Here is a 12,441-nt window from a genome sequence, read left to right as displayed (position 1 = left end):
TGAGCCACGCCAGCGCTTTTGAGCGTGCAGCAGAAAAATTTCCCATAAACACTCTCTAGGGCGCGCAAGGAGACGCGATTTGATGTGCGCGTCGCCAAGCATCGATACGTGCATGTTTTATTATTACGCCAGGTAGAACGCCATGTAGCAGATGCACAGGTAGCGGTACAAGGCAGTCAAAGAAGGTTTGAGGAAGAAAAAGAAGATTAAGGAGATGTATAAATCTTAAAGGGACCCTGAAACAATTTGGACGATTTTCTACAAACGTACGAAGTCGTTAGAATAGGTCCTTCTGATCATTGACACATCCAAGTGCTCCGCGTAAAGCGTGTAATTTATGTTTTAAAAATTCACATCGCTGCCGATCGCAGCACACTGCTTGGCGGAATTTTAAGCCGCCCCTACCCATATGACGTCAGTGGGGCGAGCTATCCGATTGGCTGACCAGGGCGCGGGATCGATGATTTTTCCTACTTTATGGTAAACAAATGATGTTTAATAATCGGAATGTTAGTTAATTAGTTTTTATAAAAATTAACAAAGAGAATGCACAAGAACAATTTTTCAGTACACTTAAGCACTTCCGGCACACGGCAAGTGTCGTCTGCTTGTGCTACAACGTGCTCCGTCTTTGACGAGAGCTCCGCCGTCAGTGTCGGTCTGTCTTTTCGCGAGCGCTATGATTCGACTTCGTTGCGTTGTGGACTGCAAACGTAGCGACTGGCAATATGTCAAGCTGCGACATCGTGTCCCTCTGCAAGCCAGTAGACGAGCGGACTGGCTGCAGCGCATTGGACTGCCGCTATCCGATGGGCGCAGGATTTGTGCGATTGCGGCCGTCACTTCACACCGAAAGATCACTAACGCGATAGCGTTTCGCGAGTCCGGTATTAGGGTAAACGCAAGCGCCAAGGAGACATGGCCTGGCCGTGTCCCCTTGCGTGTCGTTTCATGGGATGAGCTGCACCTTACGCGTCTACAAAATTTGTCCGAACCGTTTCAGGGGCCCTTTAATGTAATGGAAAATGTGTGGCATACCCGAATAGTTCACGCAAGCTAGGTGACCGTTTTTCACCGTCCCATTACAAAGGGAATGTCATTAAGTCGTCATCAGTACTATCGTATCGTGCCATTTGACATGTGCACTGCGTAGCGTCGACACGTACAAATTGCATTGCAGTTCCGTTGTGTTCCTTCAGATGTCTGATGTGTAGGAATTGCACATAACAGTTGAATGCTGCATTTAGCTAGACCTGGTACACACAAGTAGGCTACGTTACTTCGTCACCATCCTGTTTCGAAGGGGATGCCAACAAACCATCATCATCGTCAACAGCAATGTAGCGTGCTCCGGGTGAAGGTATGCGACGTGTGCCACATAGTCTGTATACCTGTGTTTACTGTTCGTTACACGTTATGGTGCCGTTACAGACAGCTGTAGTTCATATTACTAGTAATTTTTTTATATACATCTGCAAGATCAATTTTGTCCGCTTTAAATGTGCTATTGGATGCAATTAACAGAATTGTGATATTTTCATTGCCGAGTTGGAGAGTTGCAAACTTCATAGTTTTCTGAAAATTTTCGATTTTCGCCATTTTTAATAAAACATCAATGACCTAAATAAAAAATTCGAAACCAGCAGTCAGTAGATAGTAAGTTTTTCTTTTAAATGCAACAAACCTAGCCAAATTTAGTGCAGTGATTGCCGAGAAAACGAATTCTTTTACATGTATTGAGATAGGCGAACCCGAGGTAAAGCTTCCTCTTAAATAGTGAGCGGGACAATGTGGTGCACTTGTGCCGCAAGCATCACTGCGTATATCTCGAAACCCGTGTGATCTTCAAAATTCCTTCCAAGTCGATATGTCTTGCAAGCTCACCGTCTACAATTTTAATATTGCTAAAGTGAATTAGTGAATTCTTATTAGTCGTTCATGCATTTCGCGTTCGAGTAATGGCGGCTGCGCCGAGTATTCTAGCTCACCGACTGCCATTACACTTTCTGTCAGGCGATTTAAAACAAATTCTGTATGATCTAAAAAAAATAAACCATGTATGTCAGTTTGAATATATGTTCACACACGCGCCATGCATGGACCTCGCGGCGGCACTGCCAGATGGCGTAGCGGGCCACAAGATAAGTGCGAGAGAGGAGCCTAGTTGCAGTACACACTTCATGCATGATACGGCGATGGCAGTATGTTGTGTCGCCAAGGTATCGCTACATTGCTTCAATGCTAATCGCATTAACTCGACGTTCATCGTGATATCGGTTATGCCAGATTTTTTAATAAAAACCAAATAACAAGGTAAAAAAATTTAGCACAATAGAACGGTGGCCTGGCTAGTATTACCTGAACGTGCCGACATGAATGAAAGGTAAGACGGTTCCGCGAGGTGTTTCCAAAGAGGCAGTAAAACAAGACACCCGAACCGTTTAGAGCATATAAAGTGTTCTTTCAAAACTATACGTTATTTTCATGGTAATAGTTTACTTAATAGAAGATAAAGTAAAAGGCCGAAATTCTCTTGAATGTCGTGCTGAAACTGCAACAGCTCTAGCTCTACTTCAGTGTGACACCGCGGATTGCAAAGTATTTCGTCGTATTTGAGCCGTTTTGGCTCGGTAAATAATTTAATATTTCATAATTCAATACTTTAATATAGCCTTTGGCTATATTAAAATATAGTGTAGTCCATGTTACCGATAAGAAAACCGAATATACGTCGTCGAAATCAATTAGAGCCGCTGTGGTGGCGTAGTGGCTTCGGCGTTGAGCTGCTAAACCCGAGGTAGCCGGATCGAATCCCGGCCGCATTTCGACGTGGGCAGAACGCGAAAACGCCCATGTACCGTGCATTGGGTGCACGTTAAAGAACCCCAGGTGGTCAAAATTAATCCAAAGTCCTCCACTACGGCGTCCCTCTTAATCATATCGTGGCTTTGGCATGTAAAACACAAGAAGTTTTTTTTAAAACAAACCAATTGGGTTGTGGTTCGTACTACGTAGAGTTCAAGGTGGTACCAGCCAGGTGCGAGAGCGGCGTCGACTTTTCCTGCAAAGCCACCGCCACCACCTAGCCACACGGCGTCACTAAGTCTACTGTGTGCGGAGAACAATACGCCGCGTCCTCGACCCTTCGTCGCGGGATTGCCGAGATGACTTCGACGAACCAGGCTTTGTGACTGAACACGCCACCGCCGACCCGGTCTGCCGTGAGCAAGGGAGGTCCCGAGGGAACGTCTTTGGAGGCCCCTTCCCACGCACCGTCCTGACGTAAGCCCCGAGTTCTGCGAAGTCTGTCTGCCCTCGGTGGAGTCCGTGAAACCGGTGCGGAAACGTGTTCCGGACCGTGAAACCGGTGCGGAAGCCCTCCCGCTCAAAGGTGGCTCGTCTACTGATCGAACGTTTCCCTCACCTAGGGATCGAGGGAGGACCGAGTGTTTATAAACCGCTGTTGTGCGGCTGCTCAGTGTACTTTCTCTCGCAGTCATGCTAGACTGATGAACTGCAACGTCCTTGTGTAGATACTGTAAATAAACCAATATTCTTCATTCTCGATGAGAAGCAGTCCTTCCCTTCAACAACGTTCTCAGCGTGGATAAGTTGGACGACGGCATGGGCCAGCTACCATCTAATTCATGCCCGACTCCAATCTTGACAACTGGTTACGAACGGTGGAATTGAACTCCCAGTCCTTACACTATCAAGTACGGCGAAAGCGCGAAGCCACCAGAAGAATCCGGCAAGTCTATCCTGCGCAAGAAGTCTAAGGGTCAGACCATATCGTTCGAGCAGCATCTGTCTGCGAAGAGCACCTCTCAACGGCTAGCTGCGGCATTAGGGAAAGATTCTGCTGCGCCAATGAGTAGCGAGTGCATTGGGTCCGATACCCGCCTGGGCGACACTGAAGAGACGGGTGCGAAAAATACAACATTACTGAGTACTCTGACGATGCCAAATAAGGAGAACAGGGCTGAAGAGAGGCGCTCCACGCGTACGGCGCAACTGCCTAAGGTCGGAGAGGGGCAGATGGGTTGCAAGAAAGACAGTGCTGAGAGCAGCGCATCTGAGGGCAAACGAAAGAAGCCGCGGCGCAACTAAGGCGAACATAGTGCAGAATCGGACGCCTCCGGGGCGAAGCGGGAAGAGTTAGCAAACGTACAAGATGTGGGACGTGCTAGTAAAACTGCACACAGAGGTAGAAGAGCGTCAACAAAGACACGGCCCGCAAAACCCAAGCAGAATCAGGAGCACGCATGTCGCGCCACGAAAGTTCTCGTGATGCGGAAAAACAGCTTGCGGAAATCAAGGAGACGGAGCAGCCTTTAGCATAGTGTGGAGATCTTGCTCAGGCGTTAGAGCTTCCCGAAGTGGCTAGCTCTCGTGACTCGGCCTGTCGACGGAGGCTTGTTGCCGCCAAGGTCAGATGAGCACAACACAGTCGCTGACGACAAGGAAGCCGATGCTGTCGTACGGGAACGTCAACTACAGTCTCTCGCCGAAGCAACTGAACCGGGTTCAGCTCCGTCGTCGTTGCAGTCTGGTGCAGTGGCGCAGGAGCGCCGCCGTAGTACGCAAGGAGGCCAGGTTCGCGCCGATAAGGACTTGGGGCTGAAGGAACCGGACGGTGCACCGCAGGGAGGTCCTGACCATGTATCTGATCCGATAGCTGATGACGGCGAGCCCAGCCGCCGTGGCAAGGTTTCGTCGAAAAAGGAATTAAGCTTCCCGAAAACGAAAAATTCTACAGAACGCTATAATGGTGACTGGAAGACGGAGTCACTCGTGCCTTCGCAAGAGTCCGGCCTGCCGAGATGAGGAAAGCAAGAGAACGCTCAGTCGCCTGAGACCTTGCCCGAGGACAAAGGGAATCGTCATAAAGAAAAGGGGAGAGACGACGTGGGGGGTGATGGGAAATCTCGAAAAGCTGAGAGCGAATTCAAGAAGCGTAAGGATAAACACAAGGCAAAGCTAAAGGAAAATTGAAGGGCCACGTCATAAGCAAAAGCACAAATATGGCCAAACGCACCACAGACACGAGCATCAAAGCCACAAGAAACGTTTGCGAAAAGAAAGCGACGAAGAGTCTACGAGGTGCGTGGAAACGCAGACTTGTCTGACGGCTCCTGCGGTAGACAAGGGTGTAGCGAGCTGCCGTGACTTCGGCGTCGGCTTGATCCCCATTATTGATCCTGTTGGAATCTCAGCGCTGACGCCCGTTGTTGCATATAGGTCGCAAGCCCCAAGGGTAGCGTTGGCCTGGCGGCCTGGGGCACAACTGGAAGCATCCGAAGGTCCCGACAAAGCATGAGTCGTCTGGTAACAGAACAACTTGTTTATTCTAGCATCGCAAAAGAGCGGGCAGTCAGGTCGACCGAAGTGGAGAGACGGGAGAGCACGTAACTCAACGGAAGAAATCGGAGCCTCTCTCTTGGCGTCCGGGGGCAGCTGCTCTTATACTCTCGGAGTTGAGGGCAAGAAGGAACGCCTCGTCAGAGGTGCACGTGATGCGGGGCACGGACAGGCTGAGAGACATGTTGAGACGAGTGTAGTGACGCATCCGCCGAGCCGGCGCCGGTTAGACCTCCTCGCTTCACACTTGGGGAGCTCCTCTCCCCAGCTGCCGCGCTTTGACAAGCGTGGGCACCAACATGCACACACACACACACGCACACTTGAAGACACGTGGCATTGAAACATGCCTGGACGCGCTTGGCGGGGAGGCGTATCGGCGGCGCTGAACGGGCCAAAATGTCCGCCGCTTTGAACGAAGCCCCGGCGTCCGTTGCATCCGCGCCGGCTATACCACGCGTCGTAGGCGAAACGTAACAGACCGCCCCGCCGGGGGAAGGAGATCCCGATGGTCAGGGGACTGCATCCGCTGTCCGGAGGGATGTCGCTCGATGATGCTCATAACCGAAGTCGGGCGTCCTTCGGCGTTTCTTGAGCGCAGCGCACAGAGAAGGCCTCGTTCTCTCGTTCAGGTTCACACAGGACACTGCAAAGTGACTTCGGGAGAGTTGACATTTTTGTTCTCGTTCCCGGCAAGCGTTAGAACTACGCCGAAACTCAACCGCTCAGTCAGCAAGCACGAAACAACCCTCACCAAGTCCTGCCAGGCTCTTTCCCCTTTTATACCACTGCCTAGTTCCTTACAGTAGTCTAGCAGCACTCAGAACTCGTCCACAAATTGGAAAATTGCACTAGAAAGCACGTCATCACTTTGAAACACTACACAAAAGCAATATGTTAAAAATCCTGCCTCAGGAAGAAAAACATCAGTAACAAATAACTTTGAGGCTGATTCCTACGTTAGGGGCTTCGACTTAAGCCATCGGCGTTACCGTTGAGACTCCCCTTTTTGTAACGCACCTCAAAGGAATATTGTTGCAAAGCGCGGCTCCAGCGCAGGAGGCGGCCATTTGTGAAAGAAATGGTCTGCAGCCATTGGAGAGGGCAGTGATCCGTCTCGAAGCATGCGAAGCGGAGATCGCAGCGAGCGACCGTACACTAGCTCAGCTGGCGAAAACCCCGTAGCCGCATGCGGCGCGGTCCTTAATGCAAACTTCACCCCAGGCAGACACAGCTCCCAGTCAGTTTGTTGTTCAAAACACAATGCTCTCAACGCGCTTCATGACGGAGTGGAGCTTCTCAACGGAATTCGACTGTGGGTGGTATACACTGAGCTGTGTAACAGCTTTACCCCGCACCTTTCGAGAAAGGCTGTCGTCAAAGCGCTCGTAAACACCGTGCCCTGATCTGACTGGATTTCCGCAGGAAAACCAACTCGCGCAAATATGGACAGTAGTGCATTGATTATCTCAACTGAGCTGAGTTCTTTAAGCGGCACTGCTTCAGGGAACTTTGTCGCTGGGCAGATCACAGTCAAAATGTGTCTGTACCCCGTGGCTGTTACCGGCAGAGGTCCCACTGTATCAATAACGAGCCGTCTAAAAGGCTCCGTAATGATAGGTACCAACTTCAACGGCGCCCTCGATTTGTCCCCTGGTTTGCCAACCCGCTGACAGGTGTCACATGTCCTCACAAAGTGGTCTGCGTCCCGAAAACACCCTGGCCAATAGTACTCTTGCAAGAGACGGCCCTTAGTTTTCTTAACTCCTAGGTGTCCGGACCACGAACCCCCATGCGACAAGCGCAACAGATCCGGACGGTAGCACTGAGGCACGATCAGCTGATCGAACTCCACTCCCCTGCGGTCTAGATACTTCCGGTACAGGACCCCACCTCTTTCCACAAAGCGAGCATTTTTCTTGGCGATACCTTCCTTGACAATGCAGCGTATGTTTTCTAGGCTGCCATCCTTCTTTTGCTCGGCTATCAAAGCCGCCCGGCTGACTTTTAGCAACCTATTAAGTCCGTCCGACGTAGGCGCGATGAGCAAATCTGCAGATAGCTCTTCTAACTTTCCCGTGTCGGGCATTTCCTCTCCAGTATCTGGTGCCTTCAACGCTACAGGCTCAATTTTATTCAGTTCGGGCGTGCTCTGAATATCAGCTTGCTGCGCCTCTGACCCTTTCTCATTGTTCGACAACGTCGGCCCCGCAACTACCGCCTTTGCAGCGAGCTCCCGAACCTTCGATCTGGTTAAGGCCTGAACGCTAGCCTCACCAAACAAAAGCCCCTTCTTCGCGCAGGAGGTGATCGGACCTGTTCGAAAATAGGTACGGGTACTGGGGGGGCAGCATAGATGACACTGCCGCCTCCGTCTCAAGTGCTCCGAAAGGTCCTTCAATAAGCACTTTTGCTACGGGCAGACACACGCTATGAGCTTCCACGGCTTGCTTGATCCATGCGCACTCGCCCGTGAACATATCGGGTTCTACGTAGGAGGGGTGAACTACATCCATTGTAGCTGCGGAATCGCGAAGCACTCGGCACTCTTTCCCGTTCACGAGGAGGTCTCGCATGTAAGGCTCGAGAAGCTTCATGTTCTCGTCAGTGCTGCATAATGACAAAGACACGACTTTTGTTTTTGTTTCCGGACACTGCGCCGAAAAGTGACCCGGCTTCTGGCACGTATAACACACGCGCGCTTGCCTCGTCTCGAACCGCTTTCTGCGTTCGGCTTCGGCTGCCGCCGTCTCCTTAGGTTCGGTCGGACTGCTTTCACTCGCATCCGCACTACGTGTGTTCCCCTTTGCTCTCATGGGTGTGAACTTCGGCCTCTCAAACTTGGAGCCAAATTCACCCTTTTGACCGTCCTTGGCTCCGCGAGCCCGACGCGTCACAAACTCCTCGGCTAGCTCGGCGGCTTTAGCCACCGTACTAACGTCTGGCCTATCCAAGACCCAGTACCGCACGTTCTCAGGTAACCGACTATAAAACTGTTCCAGCCCGAAACACTGCAGAACTTTCTCGTGGTCACCAAACGCTTTCTCTTCTTTGAGCCACTCCTGCATGTTTAACATAAGCCTGTAGGCAAACTCTGTATATGACTCACTTCTGCCTTTCTCATTTTCCCGAAACTTACGACGGAACGCCTCCGCTGACAGCCTGTACTTTTTTAGCAGACTCGATTTCACTTTGTCGAAATCCTCTGCCTCCTCTCTCTTCAAGCGAGCGACTACGTCGGCCGCCTCGCCGGGTAACAAAGTGAGCAAGCGCTGTGGCCACGTTTCCCGAGAGAACCCCTGCTTCTCGCACGTTCGCTCAAAGTTAACCAGGAACAAACCAATGTCCTCTACAAGCTTAAACGGCCGCATCAGGTCAGTCATTTTGAACAATACTCGTTCTCCTGCACCGTGTGCCTGACTTCCATTACGAGCGCGTTCCATCTCTACCTCGAGACGCTTCATTTCCAAAGCGTGGTCACGCTCTTCTTTTTCTTTTTCTTTCTCTTTTTGTTCTTTTCGTTCGCGCTCCTGTTTCTCTTTTTGCTCTTTAAGTTCGAGCTCCTGTCTTTTTGCCGTCTCCCTCTCCTCAATGGTCTCAAGGCATTCCGACAGCTCGTCATCCTCAGCTTCTAACTCAAGAATAGCCCTTAGCAGTTCTGGTTTTCTGAGTTTGTCTGAGACATCCAGACCCAACTCTCTTGCAAGCTCCAGCAATTTCGGTTTGCGCAACGACTTCAAATCCATGGCTGCTCTGAATGCTGCTTTCTCTACTGCCTACTATTGTCTTGCCGCAAACTAACCCGGCAGCAACGACAACCACAATTACCAGCTCTGTTTCTGACACTAACAAAAGCCTGGCAAAACTCAGAAGAAGAAAGTCCCGCACTCACCAAACCTCGCAGCCAAGAATTCAGCGCAGTCGTTCCGCTGCAGGCAACCAGTCATCACACAGGGCTCGTTGCACTGCTCCCGGATGCTCGTTGTGCTGCTCAGCATACAGTCAACCGCATATCTTCGCTGCTGGCCTCCGTTGTCGCGATCTCACCGCTACCAGCCAGTTGTTGGAATCTCAGCGCTGACGCCCGTTGTTGCATATAGGTCGCAAGCCCCAAGGGTAGCGTTGGCCTGGCGGCCTGGGGCACAACTGGAAGCATCCGAAGGTCCCGGCAAATCATGAGTCGACTGGTAACAGAACAACTTGTTTATTCTAGCATCGCAAAAGAGCGGGCGGTCAGGTCGACCGAAGTGGAGAGACGGGAGAGCACGTAACTCAACGGAAGAAATCGGAGCCTCTCTCTTGGCGTCCGGGGGCAGCTGCTCTTATACTCTCGGAGTTGAGGGCAAGAAGGAACGCCTCGTCAGAGGTGCACGTGATGCGGGGCACGGACAGGCTGAGAGACATGTTGAGACGAGTGTAGTGACGCATCCGCCGAGCCGGCGCCGGTCAGACCTCCTTGCTTCACACTTGGGGAGCTCCTCTCCCCAGCTGCCACGCTTTGACAAGCGTGGGCACCAACATGCACACACACACACACGCACACTTGAAGACACGTGGCATTGAAACATGCCTGGACGCGCTTGGCGGGGAGGCGTATCGGCGGCGCTGAACGGGCCAAAATGTCCGCCGCTTTGAACGAAGCCCCGGCGTCCGTTGCATCCGCGCCGGCTATACCGCGCGTCGTAGGCGAAACGTAACAATCCCCATTGATCCCGGTCTCTCTCTCTCTATCACACACACACACACACACACACACACACACACACACACACACACACACACACACACACACACACACACACACACACACACACACACACACACACACACACACACACACACACACACACACACACACACACACACACACACACACACACACACACACACACACACACACACACACACACACACACACACACACACACACACACACACACACACACACACACACACACACACACACACACACACACACACACACACACACACACACACACACACACACACGCACGCACGCACGCAGTCAGGCAGGCAGCTAAAATGTACTGGCGACCAGGCTGCCCAGCTGTCATCCGCTACTGCGGCTAATTAGCTTGCTTAGGGCCGGAATGGATCAGGGTGGAGAGGTGTCGGCCTGCTGGCGGTGGTTGGCGGGGCCAGTTCATGTACTGGTGTAATAGTAGCTTGCTCAGACAAGCTCTGCGTCATCTAAATTGCAACGCTGAGTTGGATATCTGCATGTATTTCCGTCCTCTTCGTGGTTAGGGGTTAAAGCGTCACACTAATATAGTACTGTTACTATTCGTTAACCACCATTGCCGTGACCGATTGGCAAGAAATACTGGTCTGCGCGGAGGTGGGAGGTGGCCAGGCTATCTCTTGGCGGGGGATTCACGCGTTTCTCCCATGAAGGAGTTGGTCTGCCGCCGGGTGGTACTGCTGGTATCTGTCCGGCCTCCTCATCAGGGAGAGATATATGGGCAGGTCACGGGGCCCGACTGAAGCGCAGAAGCACGGTATCGGAATCCCGGGATACGAAGGGCTCCCAACAGTCCCATCTTTTAGTGGTTGTTGTTTTGATCACGTCACAGTGACTTACAACCGGTTCTTCGGCTCTCGTGATGGACCAGTTAAAATGCCGCTTTTTGAAGGAATGGCAGGACGTGAGCGTTCTTCCTGCTCTAGTGTTTCTCTTTATGGGGCAAGCTAAGGGTAGGCGACGTCGTTCAACTGAACCGCTGTTAAAGAATTTTCCGAATATCGAAATACAAACACGCTTTTCAACGTTCCGGATTTCGCGGGAAATTCTCGCTAAATGCCCAAGCGGAGGAAAGAAAGGAACCTGGACGGTTCCGTTTTAGAAGGGGTTTTAGAAGCTCGCGACTAACTTTAAATCGTGAATGTCATTTGAGAGCTAATGTAAGCACGTTAAATATCAGGAAGAGGTGTGACATATGCGTCAGTGTTTTTTTTTTTCGTTTCAGTTTCATAGTTGATACGCCTGTATACAATATTGTGTAGATGTCCGTATACGTACGTTTTGCTTGCCCTTCTTGGATGTGCGCATCCAAGCAGTCAGTATATGCGCATTTACAATATATGCGTATTTCGCGTATTTTACACGAAATAAATTAAGACACATGTTGGCGCTGTTCCTGTCCGCCTCTTCTTTCTTACACTGCAAAATAATTTACAGTGTTAAAGTGAATAAGGGTGTAAAGGTATCTCACACTTTACTCCGAAAAAAAGTGCAAGGGTGTACGATCTTTGCGTACGCCTATAACCTTTTGCACCGCGAACATTGACATTAGAACGTTGTCGCTGAGACTTCTGAACCCGGGTCGACATCCTCGTCTCAGGACGCGGAATCGAAGTATACCGTATACACTCGTGTAAAGGCCGAACTTTTTTCTTTGCCCGCGATCTTGACAAGGTGGGGCCCTTTGCGCGAGAATCGTAGTTACACGGGACCGTAGCTCGTAGACACGGGAGCTGTAGCGACACAAGGATAGCGCTGGTGTTGCATCGTCATTCCTTATTGTCTAGTGTGTTTTGCTCGCGCTGTAGGCAAAGATGCCTCTGAACGAGCGCGGGCCATTTCGATCGAGTGTCTTCTGGCCGTGTGTAATCTCATTGATTCCTTGGTACCAAAACAGCGGACGCGGTCATTTTCAGCTTCTCGCTACAATTCGGGTGGATGCCAATATACCCTTTCATGTTCTTTTACCTTTCTTCTGCGCCAGTCTTCGGTCATTAGGACCCGTGGTTCGTTGTAACAGGCCATTGATTCTGGGGGAAATCCATTGCCTCAATATCTACTTCTTATATGCCCGTCCTTTGAGCCAACGATACCCTAGTCGACTTTTAGTATTTCCCTTTCTATCCTCCCTAAATCCTATTGCCTAGGGCAGGGTTACTAGGCTCTCATTGGCCTCGATCTAGATGAATACTGCGACACACTAACAAAATACGCCCAATGCTTTCCACGCTATCTCCACACGCTACTCAAATACTGTTGTTATCTGCAAGTTTCCCCTATAGCCCCTTGATCTCAGACTTCCTGATTTGATTTCGAAC

Source organism: Dermacentor andersoni, chromosome 11 (genome assembly GCF_023375885.2).
Source record: "Dermacentor andersoni chromosome 11, qqDerAnde1_hic_scaffold, whole genome shotgun sequence".
Lineage (NCBI taxonomy): Eukaryota > Metazoa > Arthropoda > Arachnida > Ixodida > Ixodidae > Dermacentor > Dermacentor andersoni.
This window is presented reverse-complemented; position numbering follows the sequence as displayed.